This window comes from Pristiophorus japonicus, chromosome 3 (genome assembly GCF_044704955.1).
Source record: "Pristiophorus japonicus isolate sPriJap1 chromosome 3, sPriJap1.hap1, whole genome shotgun sequence".
Classification (NCBI taxonomy): domain Eukaryota; kingdom Metazoa; phylum Chordata; class Chondrichthyes; family Pristiophoridae; genus Pristiophorus; species Pristiophorus japonicus.
The window spans coordinates 269,477,789-269,491,236 of NC_091979.1; the positions used below are offsets into that span (position 1 = coordinate 269,477,789).

The window sequence follows — 13,448 nt, forward strand, 5'->3', positions numbered from 1 at the left end:
TAACTTTTTTAAATTAAGTGCCATTAGATGGAACTTTGTGATAATTTGGTTTCACAGGATGGTGGTGGTTAGAGAACCAACACAGACATATGCTGAGATCTGTTTTTTAAATCTTCTGGTGGGGCCATTGACCCTCTGAACATTGTTGTTTGAAAAATAAAATCCAAACGAGCTTGGACTTGTTTAAACCACTTCCTAGTTAAGTATGTGTTCAATATCTTGTGCCGTCTTGGAATTTGGAACTAGCCCAAGTTCAGTGAATTATTTCAGGAGAGAATATTTTATTACAAAAATAATTAGTACGGGCATTCTTAAATCAAAACATGTACAGTAGTGTTTTCTGATGCTCATGTTAATTGTGCTTATTGTATGTTTGCCATTACTGAAGAGAATTGTATATTGCATTTCGAAGGGAATTTCATCATGAGAACCTAAATTTACTGTTCATAAAAGCTTACTGCACAAAAGTACCACTATCAGAAGTCCTATACTAATTTAGTTGAAACAGTTAATGAAATTAGCACATTTCATGAATTCTTAACAATGCTTCCTTAACTACTTATATTTATAAAGAAGTTTTTGCCAAACCTCTCTTTCTCATTTTAACATAGACATGATGTAAATCTTGCCAGTGTGCATTTTAAAAACATTATGAAGTGCGCAACATTTCACTCCCTGGTGATAAAGCTGTTTCTCGTCAAAAAAGACCGATTGTGTTGGAAAGTGAATGTTAAGATTGATGCCATAAAATGCTAATCATTTCCTTCTGACCTCGTTCAAAATGACAGAATTCTCATTTTGATTAGACACGTGTAATTTCAATAACTATATATGGTTGGGCTGGAACTTTTTTGAATGAATAAGGTCAACAAATTTCCCTGACCATCACTTTTTAAAGGATTTCATATTTTTATTATACTAATAGCTACTTTTAATATAACTCTTAATTCTAATAAAATGTACTGGTGGCGGGGTATGGAGTTTGGGATGGAGACTGAAGGTGAATTTGGTATTTCCAATGCTTTACTGGAGGAAATGCGGATTGCACCAAAGGGGGGGGGGGGGAGGAGTGGTGGGGGGGCGTCTAGTTAATACTGAGGAAGATGGAGACAAAATACAAGAAGACATTAACAAACTTGCAGAATGAGTGTGTGAATACATTTTGATAAACATTACTATGAGGTGGTGCATTTTGGTAGGAAAAGTAAGGAGGCCACCTACTCCTTGGAAAATAAAAGTCTAAATGAGGTAGAGGTGAAGGGATCTAGGGGTTACAGATTCACAAATCATCAAAAGTAGCAATGCAGGCTAAGAAAGCCATAAAAAGTGCAAACTAGGTTCATTTCTAGAGGAATGGAATTCAGAAGTAGAGAAGTTATGTTACACTTGTGTAAAACCTTGGTGAGATCACACTTGGAGTACTATGCATAGTTCTGGTCTCCATATTACAAAAAGGATATAGAGGCACTGGAGAAAGAGCAAAAAATATTTACAAGCTTGATACCAGAACTGAGGGTACAACAGTCAGGAAAGAAGAACAGGGTAGGGCTCTTTTCTCTCAAAGAGAAGACTTGATAGCAATCTTTAAAATTATGAAGGGGTTCAACAGGGTTGACAGAGAGGATGTTTCCACTTTAGGGAGCCCAAAACTGACAGCCATCAATAGGGGGGGGGTCACAGTCTCAGAATAAGGGGTTGGCAATTTAGGATTGATGATGAGGAAAAATTTATTCATTCAAAGGTTGTGAATCTTTGGAATTCTCTACCTCAGAGGGCTGTTGATGTTCAGTCGTTAGTATATTCAAGACTGAGATTGATAGATTTTTGGATACTAAGGGCATTGAGGGACATGAGGATAGTGCGGGAAGGTTGAGTTGAGATACAAGTTCAGCTATGGCCTTACTGAATGGCGGAACAGGCTTGAAGGGCTGTATGATCTAGTCCTGCTCCGATTTCTTGTGATCTTGGAGGGTGAGGTGAAGTAGGGTGGGAGTAGGCTCATATGGAGTATAAGCACCTGCGTAGACCTGTTGGGCTGAATCGCTTGTTTCTGTACTGTAAAATTGTATGTAAATTGCCGCTCGTTCGGGACTGGATGTCGGACAAGCAGTCTGACAACAGACGCAGTAGAGGGATCGAGAGGGGGGTGGGGGTAGGGGTAGAGTTGGGCATCAGCGATGTGCGGAACCTGACCATGTAGAAACACAGAAATCTACAGCGCAGAAGGAGGCCATTTCAACCATCGTGTCCGCGCCAGCCGACAAAGAGCCACACAGCCCTCGGTCAGCAGCACTGAAGGTTACATGTAAATCGATGAACGATGGTGGAAAGGGAAAGAGCACCCAACCCAACTAGTCCACCCCACACAACTGCGACACCCCTTGCACCAAACATTCTACACTCCACCCCAACCAGAACCATGTGATCTGGGAGAGGCAAAAACCAGATTTAAAAACCCAGGCCAATTGGGGGAGAAAAAATCTGGGAAAATTCCTCTCCGACCCATCCAGGCGATCAAAACTAGTCTAGGAGATCACCTTGACCATATTTGATGCCCTGCAGTACTTAACGATCGTATCTGCGCCAGCCAACAAGAGGTTATCCAGTCTAATCCCACTTACCAGCTCGAGGTCTGTAACCCTGCGGGTTACGGCACTTCAGGTGCCCATCCAAGCACCTTTTAAATGTGGTGAGGCTTTCTACATCCACCACCCTTCCAGGCAGTGAGTTCCAGACTCCCACAACCCACTGCGTGAAGAAGCCTCCCCTCTGAACCTTCCACCAACAACCTGAAAACTATGCCCCCTCGCAATTGACCCCTCTACCAAGGGAAATAGGCCCTTGCTAGCTACGATATCCAGGCGCTCAAAATGTTGTACACCTCAATGAGGTCTCCTCTCGACCTCCTCTGTTCCAATGAGAACAAACCCAGCCTATCCTCATAGCTAAGATTCTCCATTCCAGATTCCAGGCAGCATCCTAGTAAATCTCCTCTGCATTCTCTAGAGTGAAATCACGTCCTTCCTATAATATGGTGACCAGAACTGCACGCAGTACTCCAGCTGTGGCCGAACAAGAGTATTATACAATTTAAGCATAACCTCCCTGCTCTTGTATTCTATGCCTCGGCCAATAAAGGCAAGCATTCCGTCTGCCTTCTTAACCACCTTATCCACCTGACCTACTACTTTCAGGGATCTGTGGACAAACACTCCAAGGTCCCTTTGTTCATGTACACTTTTAAGTGACTTGCCGCTTAATGTGAATACCCTTTCCTTATAAGCACTCCCAAAGTGCATTACCTCACACTTCTCCAAATTAAATTCCATTTGCCATTGCTCTGCCCACCTGACCAGTAGATTGATATCCTCCTGCAGTCCATGACTTTCCTTTTCATTATCAACCACACAGCCAATTTTAGTGTTGTCTGCAAACTTCTTAACCATTCTCCCTATATTCAAATCTAGATAATTGATGTATACCACAAAAAGCAAGGGACCCAGTACTGAGCTCTGCGGAACCCCACTGGAAACATCCTTCCAGTCACAAAAACATCCATCAACCATGACCCTTTGCTTCCTACCTCGAAGCCAATTTTGGATCTAACTAGCCACTTTGCCCTGGATCCCATGGGCTTTAATCGTGACCAGTCTACCATGTGGGACCTTATCAAAAGCTTTGCTAAAGTCCATACACGCACATATATTGTAAGCACTACCCTCATCGACCCTCCTGGTTACCCCCTCAAAAAATTCAATCAGATTAGTCAAACACGATCTTCCCTTAACAAATCCATGCTGACTGTCCCTAATTAATCCTTGCCTTTCCAAATGTAGATTTATCCTGTCTTTCAGGATTCTTTCCAATAATTTTCCCACCACTGAGGTTAGGCTGTCGGGCCTGTAATTACTCAGCCTATCCCTTTTCCCCTTCTTAAATAAGGGTACCTTATACATTAGCAGTCCTCCAGCACCATGCCCAAATCCAAAGAGGACTGGGAAATGATGGTCAAGGCCTCTGCTATTTCCTCTTTTCTTTCACTCAACAGCCTGGGATGCATTTCATCCAGGCCTGGGGACTTATCTACTTTCAAAGCTGCTAAACTCCTTAATACTTCCTCTCTCACTGTTTATTTTATCCAGAATTTCACACTCCTTCTTGATAGCAGTATCTGCATTGCCCCTTTTGTGAAAACAGATGCAAAGTATTAAGAATCATACCAACATCTTCCACCTCCACACACACACATTACCCTCGTGGGTCTCTAATAGGCCCTACCCTTTCTTTAGTTACCCTCTTGTTCTTAATATATTTTTAGAACATCTTTGGGTTTTCCTTAATTTTACTAGCCAAGAATTTTTCATGCTCTTTTAGCATTCCTAATATCCTTTTTAATTTTACCTCTTAACTTTCTATATTCCTCCAAAGATTCTATAGTATTTAGTTGTTGGTTTATGTTATAAGCTTTCTTTTTATTCTTTATCCTCCCTTGTAAGTCCCTAGACATCCAGGGGCTCTAGAATTGTTATTCCCACCCTTTTTCTGTAAGGGCACATTTCTGGCCTGAGCCTTCTGGATCTCTTCCTTGAATGCCTCCCACTGTTCCAACACTGATTGACCTACAAGTAGCTGTTTCCAGGCCAAATCACTTCTCAACTTAGCAAAGTTAGCGTTTCCCCAATTTGGGACTTTTATTCCAGGTCTATCCTTGTCCTTATCCATAACTAACTTGAATCTAACTGAATTATGGTCACTTGCACCCAAGTCCTCTCCCACTAATACCCCTTCAACCTGCCCAGCTTCATTCCCCAAAACTAAATCCAAAACCGCCCCCTCTCGTGTTGGGCTTGTTACATATTGACGAAAAAAAATTCTCTTGAATGTCTTTGGATGATATTGCCAGGGGCAGACTGTAAATGAGCAAGGGGCCAAGGATAGATTCTTGGGGGACTCCAGAGGTAGGCAGTATGTTGGTGAGAAGAGAAGCCATTCCTGGAGATGCACTGGTATATGTGAAGGTGTGAGGGAGCTAACAGAACAATGGGGGGTGGGGAAATAAAGTGTCCCCAGGAAAAATTGGCTATTTTTGCGGAAAGCATAGCAACCTGAAAGTAGTCTTTAAACATAAAATTGGTAATAATGTATTACTTTTTTTACATATAGAATATTTCAATACTTTTTGAATCATCCATATTTGATTATGTTTTGAAGTTGAGATTTATTAAAGCTTGCTGCCCTTTTTTAAATTTTTGGAATGATATTTTAATGAGTATATTTTGAATATAGCATTAAAAATTCCAACTTCAATTTTTTTTAAAAAAAAGACCTCAAAATATGACTGGGTGAGGGAATAAGAATTTAATATTTAATTCCATATTCTGTAGGTTTGGTGAATAAATTCTTAATTTAATTCTGAATTTTCAAATACTTGAATTCCCATGGTGTTCCTCAGTGAGTCAAAGATATATACCAAAGTACAAATGAGAAGCTTTAGTAGTGCTCAGTGCTCATTTTTGAGGAAAAGAACACTTGGATCTCTTAAAAGAAAACGAAGATTTGCATTTCATGACCACCGGACGTCCCAAAGCGCTTTACAGCCATTGAAGTACTTTTTAAAATTTGAAGTGTAGTTACAGTTGCAATGTAGGAAACGTGGCAACCAATTTGCGCACAACAAGCTCCCACAAACAGCAATGAGATCATTGTTTTTTGTTATGTTGATTGAGGGATAAATATTAGCCAGGGCACCAGGGATAACTCCCCTGTTCCTCTTTGAAATCGCGCCTTGGGAACTTTTACGTCCACCTGAGAGAGCTGGCGGGGCCTTGGTTTAACAGCTCATCCGAAAGGCGGCACCTCCAACAGTGCAGCATTCCCTCAGTACTGCACTGGAGTGACCGGCTAGATTTTTGTGTTCAAGTCTCTGGAGTGGGACATGAGCCCACAACCTTTTGACCAATGTTCCCTGTAAGCTGCGCTTCGTTCTGTGCAGCCTGTTTCTTTTGGTGTGTGGTTCCTTTGAATTTCCGTGCATGTGCGGTATTTACAGTGGAGAAGCCGATGAGTGGCCTGTGCGGGACCTTTCCCATTACTGCATCGGCGCGCAGTTTAGAAGCACCTGATGACTCAATTGTGGGTGCTACCAACTGAGGCACAGCTGACTCTCTAATTGGTTGAAGGGATTCGACAGTAGTACAGCACGATATCACAAGCATTCACACAAAACCAAACATTTAATAATATAGATCAGTTTAAAATACTGGGATTTTAATTGTGTCTTCACCTAAGGCATCTGGTTAACAGTAGTTAAAACTCGTGAACCAGAATTTGCTGGAAACACCATTGGCTAGAAATTTGTTTCTCGGCCATAATTGCATTTTTGCGCCCAAATTATCATTAATGGCAACGCAATGACTATGAGACAGTAAATTCGAGCTTCAATTTGCACAGCGGTAAAAATGGCGTTGCACAAGAATTCATGGTGCAAACCGCGATCCTCAGCAACTTTATTCCGAGGCTGATACCGCTGCGAGTTGGGCCTGGGGGGTGGGGGGTGAAAACACCTAAAGATAAATTGCAAAAAATAAATCATGAAATATTCACAAGATACTTAACCAGCAAATCACTGCAAAAGAATTAAAAAATTTAACTTGCCTTTTTAGCAGGTCTTCATACTTACTGCTGATCCAAGGGCTGCAACACAGCTTTTTCCATGGTGGTTTTTTCCGTCCTAAATACGGGTGTGTTCAAGAGCCAAATTTTTGGCCAAAGCAATATTTCGAGTCTTGCACGGCGGCGCTCCTCTCTCCAGTGGTATTTGGAAAGCGCCAGTTCAAGACTTCTCTGAATTTTCTGGTTCGCCGTTTCTCGCCAAAAACGATGAAATATCGCTGAAAAAAACGATCGCAAGGTTAGCGAATTTTTAGCCCTACAAGTCAAGCAGCATCTATAAAGAGAATAAAAGTTAATATTTTGAGTATAGTGCCTTCCTCAGAACTGGAATATATTACGGATGAACTGCATTTAAAAAGATACAGAATAAGGAATGAAAGAGAATAAAACCCACAATGGAACACAGAAAAAAAACTGGAATGATCTCAAACATAGAAAATAGGTGCAGAAGTAGGCCATTTGGCTCTTCGGGCCTGCACTGTCATTCAATAAGATCATGGCTGATCATTCCCTCAGTACCCCTTTCCTGCTTTCTCTCCATACCCCTTGATCCCTTTAGCTGTAAGGGCCATATCTAACTCCTTCTTGAATAGATCCAATGAACTGGCATCATTAACTCTGTGGCAGGGAATTCCACAGGTTAACAACTCTGAGTGAAGAAGTTTCTCCTCATCTCAGTCCTAAATGGTCTACCCCTTATCCTAAGCCTATGTCCCCTGGTTCTGGACTTCCCTAACGTTGGGAACATTCTTCCCGCATCTAACCTGTCCAGTCCCGTCAGAATCTTATACGTTACTATAAGATCCCCTCATCCTTCTAAACTCCAGTGAATAAAGGCCCAGTTGATCCAGTCTCTCATATGACAGTCCAGCCATCCCTGGAATCAGTCTGGTGAATCTTCGCTGCACTCTCAATAGCAAGATCGTCCTTCCTCAGATTAGGAGACCAAAACTGAACACAATATTCCAGGTGAGACCTCACTGTTAGATCTCTTAATTTCCAATGAAATACGAACTCCGATGGTTTTAACTTTTTAATACTGGCAGAGAGCAACAAACTGCTTGGCTTCAAGCCAGGTCTTTGTTCTTACTGAGACACATGGTCAAAATGGCTGTACTTTATACCTGGATCAATTTACAGAAAAGAACTCGCCTTCTTTGACCTTATTGGCTCAATTGAAAATCTTTTAACGTTTTATTGGCTCGCCACCCAAGGTCCGAAAATGTCAAGTTGATTGATGAGTTAATGCAACATGCTGAGCAGCACGTAGCAGCCTTGACTTGGGGGTCTGTGAATTTTCACAGTCTGTCTAAATGAGTCTGTTTGAATACTCTATCAATCCCCCCTTTGATTCTTTCACAAACTGAATCATAAAACTTCAGGTATCACTGGTTAAACATTCTACAAAATAATGTTAATAGAGTTTCCTTCTAAAATTTGTTGATTTGTTTCGCCACATGTCAGGACTAGTAGCTTCCACACAAATTTACACCAACCCGAGTTCCATCGTGGCCACAATGGAAGTCTGGTTTTAGTAGGTTAATTAACCTTATTCCAATTTAATCCAAATCAATATCTTAATTCAACCAGTAAACAACCTTTCCTTAAGCATAACATAAACAAGCAATATAAAAGTAAAAGGTATTTACATGTAATTCCCTTGCTACCCTACTATTTCCCTTTGGTGCAGAGGGTCGTATAGTAAGAAGTAGGCCTATGCCTAGAATACCTACAATCAATACTACAGTAAATTTATACATTTTCGCAAAAAGTAATTGTCCTTATTAGATTTCGATTTCAGTTACGGGTGCTCGTTTAACGTGTGAAGGGTGGATCCAGGCTTTCTTTCCTTGGACTTTAACAGCTGCCTGGGTGGTCAATAACACTTGATAAGGTCCCTCCCACTTGGCACCCAAAGGTTCTTTATGCAACTTTTTCACATAGACCCAGACTCCCGGGATGATGTCGTGTCCTCCTTCGGGTGGATTACCCCAAGCTGCCGATACCTGTCGGGAAACAGAACTAATAGCATTGGTTAAGTTCTGACAGTATGATAACAAAGTGTCACTCATTAAGTGAACATCAGCTTTCCGTAAATCGATAGTTCCTGGCAGCGACATGGGTCTTCCTGTTATAATTTCAAATGGGCTTAGTTCTGTTCGGGGTTGCCCTAATGCTACATAGCACTATTGGTAGTGCCTGGGGCCATGGTGTTCCTTCTTGGTGATATTTGGCAAGCCGTTGTTTCAGAGTTCGATTCATTCGTTCTACTTGTCCTGATGATTGTGGATGATAAGGACAGTGTAAATCCCACGTAATGTTCAGTAACCTACAGACTTCTTGGCAGACAGCACCTGTGAAGTGTGTTCCCTGATCTGAGTCAATGCTACTCGGGGCTCCCCATCGGGGAATGTAATCCTTACACAAGACCTTTGCAGTGTGATTGGCTGTAGCTCTTTTAGTTGGGACAGCTTCTACCCATCTAGAGAATCTGTCGACCATGACAAGAATGTTAGTGTATCCTTGGCATGAAGGAAGAGATATATAATCAATCTGCAGATGCTGGAATGGTCCGACAGGGGCAGGGGGCCTCAGTTGGGGCATTACCGTGATGGGTCCAGAATTATTTTTCTGGCAGACCACACAGCGGTCTGTTACCAGCTGGGCATGTTTTTTAAATCCCCGACCCCACCAGCTTTTCTGGAACCGTGCCGTCATCTGTTGTGAGGCCAAGTGTCCCCACGAGTGGATCTGTTGGGCTTAAAAAGGCATAAGCGCTTGTGGCGCGACTGGCTTGTCGGTAACTTTTTGTCTCCAGACACCATCTTCGCATAGCTTAATTCCTGCCTTAATCCATGTCCGTTTTTCCTCTCGGGAGCACTCGCCTTGCATTGTTTGAAGGTCTCGTGTCAGAGTCCTGAGTGCTTTCAATCTGCACATCTGTGTTGATTCTTCTGGAGGAACGCCCTGTGAGGCGGCATCTTTAGCTGCCTGGTCGGCTAGGGCATTTCCATGTGCTTCCGTGGTATTTTCCTTGGTATGGGCCTTACACTTCAGGATGGACACTTCCTGAGGTAATTGTATGGCCTCCAGTAAGTCTCGGAATTCTTTTCCATTTCGGATAGGTGTACCAGCAGCAGTGAGGAATCCTCTTTTCCGCCATAACACACCAAAGTCGTGAGCGACTCCAAAAGCATAACGCGAATCTGTGTTGACATTAGCTGTCTGTCCTTCTGCTATTCGATATGCTTCTGACAGGGCCCGTAACTCGGCCTGTTGTGCTGACGTTCCTGAGGGTAAACGTCCTTTTGCCACTACCTCATATAAGGTTGTAACTGCCCATCCTGCTTTTCTGGTACCATTGTCAACAAAGGAGGAACCATCTGTAAACAGGATGAGGTCTGGGTTGTGCAGAGGCTCCTCTGCTGCTAAGGCTGCTTCTTCTGATCGTTTTTTGCTATCCCAAGTAACTCCTTCTGTTGTTGTATTGTCGGTCGCTTAAATGCTTCTATGAGGTCGTTATCTTGTGACAAGCCTGGCTTGTTGGCTGAATTATATCCCTGGCTGCGTCCTCTTCCCCAGCCACGACCTTTCTGTTTTGCCCTGCACGTCTTGGCCCAGTGACCTTCTTTCCCACAATAATGACATTTTCCGGGTAATTTTCCAAATGACTGTTTATCGGAATCCTGGGATTTCCATCCCATAGCCTGTACAGCTCGGACTTTAGCTCCCATATCCTGATCTAATTGGTTACATCGATCCACCAATGCTGCAAAGGTAGTTCCTCCACCTTCCCAGTCCGGTAACACTACCTTAAGTATTTTGGACAGTTCTGGCTTTAGACCTGCCACGAAAGCTGCTTTCAGGGGTCCAAACACTTATTCATCCATTTCCTCATCCGTATTATTCATACCCGAATGTTCTAGCCACGTGCATCTAAACCGCTCGTCATACTCCAGGACCTCCTCTGTTCCTTTCTGTTGGCAGGCTGCAATTTTTCCCCAGTCTGTTTTAGCTGGACTGAAGGCTTGCAGCCAGTGTTTAATCGCCTCCCATCCTGCGTCTAATTCTTGCTCATTCTGCCCCAAAGCTTCATCTACCTTGTCGTGCAATTTTCTTCCCTGTGTTTTTGGCACCATTATGGTCAAAATTTGCACTCCGTCCCAGGGATGAAGTTGATATATATTTCTTAAGCGGTCCAATTGGTCACACGTTTTTACTCCCCCTTTCTTTGGATCGGGCAATTCCTTGGACCATTTATCAATTTTCTCTGGGTCTGCCGGAGCATGAACTAAGTATTCTGCATACACCCTTCTCTTTGTTTTTTTGGTTCCGCCCTCATCCGCAGTCTCTTCTGATTTGACTCCAACTCGTCTTTTTTTAAACGGGGCAAAGCGCACCCCTAATTCTTCATCATCCTCCGACACTGTATTGTCGGAGGATTCAGAAACCGTATCTATTCCTCGGTCGTGCCTTCGGGTTTGCGCTTTTAATTTATCCAAACATGGGTACCCTGGGAATTGATCAATACATTTTCCTTTTCCTATTACTGTCCCTTGACCTAATGATTTTTTCCATTCTTTAATTTCACCTTTAACTTCCGTTTCCAGCTTTTCAAGTTCAAGCTTTTTCTGTCGCAGCTGTGCACAATCTGCTTGCAATTAATCCTTTGTACTGGTCAGTTCTCGATCATGTTGGGAACGCATTATAATTTCATCCCGGTTTCGAATCTGGCCCATAACCACTAGGGACCATCTAGTTTGCTCTTTATTTTTCATACGGGTCGTTTTTCCCCAGACCCTTTTAATCTCGTCCAAGGACCATTGTCCTTTGGAGGTTCCGTACTTTTGTTCGATCTTAATACAGGTTTTAGATAAGTTGAATTGTTGCTCTATGTATTCTTTCAACTGTTCGAGAATTAAATCTAAAGAAACTTTGAGGTTGTAGGCAATTCTTTGTTGTTATCTCCTGCTGCCATTATATTGAGTTGTTTACTGGGGTCTCGAGTCGTAAGCTTTCTAACTGATCAATAGGTCGGTGATTAATTAACTAACACCGCCGAAGTTTAGATGTCTATGGGACCTCGAGCCGACTACCAACCGGTGGGTTCGCAAACCGGAGGCTTTCGGAATCGCGTAGAAGGAGAGGCGAATTTAGACTTTTGACCGAGGACTTTTTTTTTTTAAAAAGAGGAGTCCTTGCCTCTAGATATAGGTCCGATGTCCAAAATTCAGTTTCTTTCCTCAGCGACCCTGCTCGCAGCGCCAAAATTGTTAGATCTCTTAATTTCCAATGAAATACGAACTCCGATGGTAGTTTTAACTTTTTAATACTGGCAGGGAGCAACAAACTGCTTGGTTTCAAGCCAGGTCTTTGTTCTTACTGAGACACATGGTCAAAATGGCTGTACTTTATACCTGGATTAGTTTACAGAAAAGAACTTGCCTTCTTTGACCTTATTGGCTCAATTGAAAATCTTTTAACGTTTTATTGGCTCGCTACTCAAGGTTCGAAAATGTCAAGTTGATTGATGAGTTAATGCAACATGCTGAGCAGCACGTAGCAGCCTTGACTTGGGGGTCTGCGAATTTTCACAGTCTGTCTAAATGAGCCTGTTTGAATACTCTATCACTCACTAAGGCCCTGTACAACTGCAGTAAGACCTCCCTGCTCCTATACTCAAATCCCCTAGCTATTAAGGCCAATATACCATTTGCCTTCTTCGCTGCCTGCTGTACCTGCATGTCAGCTTTCAATGACTGATGAACCATGACACCCAGGTCTCGTTGCAACTCCCCTTTTCCTAATCTGCCGCCATTCAGATAATCTGCCTTCGAGTTTTTGCTCCCAAAATGGATAACCTCACATTTATCCACATTATACTGCATCTGCCATGCATTTTCCCACTCACCTAACCTGTCCAAGTCACCCTGCAGCCTCTTAGCGTCCTCCTCACAGCTCACACCGCCACCCAGTTTAGTGTCGTCTGCAAACTTGAAGATATTACACTCAATTCCTTCATCTAAATCATTGATGTATATTGTGAAGACCTGGGGTGCCAGCACTGAGCCCTGCGGCATTCCACTAGTCACTGCCTGCCATTCTGAAAAGCACCCATTTATCCCGACTCTCTGCTTCCTGTCTGCCAATCAGTTCTCTATCCACGTTAGTACATTGCCCCCAATACCATGTGCTTTGATTTTGCACACCAATCTTTTGTGCGGGACCTTGTCAAAAACCTTTTGAAAGTCCAAATACACCACATCCACTGGTTCTCCATTGTCCACTCTGCTAGTTACATCCTCAAAAAATTCCAGAAGATTTGTCAAGCATGATTTCCCTTTCATAAATCCATGCTGACTTGGACCTATCATGTCACTGCTTTCCAAATGTGCTGCTATTTCATCCTTAATGATTGATTCCAACATTTTCCCCACTACTGATGTCAGGCTACCCGGTCGATAATTACCCTTTTTGTCTCTTCCCAGTTTTTTAAAAAGTGGTGTTACATTAGCTACCCTCCAGTCCATAGGAACTGATCCAGATTCGATAGACTGTTGGAAAATGATCACCAATGCATCCACTATTTCCAGGGCCACTTCCTTAAGTACTCTGGGATGCAGACTATCAGGCCCCGGGGATTTATCGGCCTTCAATCCCATCAATTTCCCAAACACAATTTCCCACCTAATAAGGATATCCTTCAGTTCCTCCTTCTCACTAGACCCACTGTCCCCTAGTACATTCAGAAGGTTACTTGTGTCTTCCTTCGTGAA

General features: G+C 42.7%; 1 protein-coding gene across 8 annotated transcripts in view; it reads left to right on the plus strand.

Moving 5' to 3' along the window:
- plekha1b (pleckstrin homology domain containing, family A (phosphoinositide binding specific) member 1b) overlaps window positions 1–13,448 on the plus strand; it is a 126,965-nt gene that overhangs the window by 7,836 nt on the left and 105,681 nt on the right. The window lies entirely within an intron of this gene.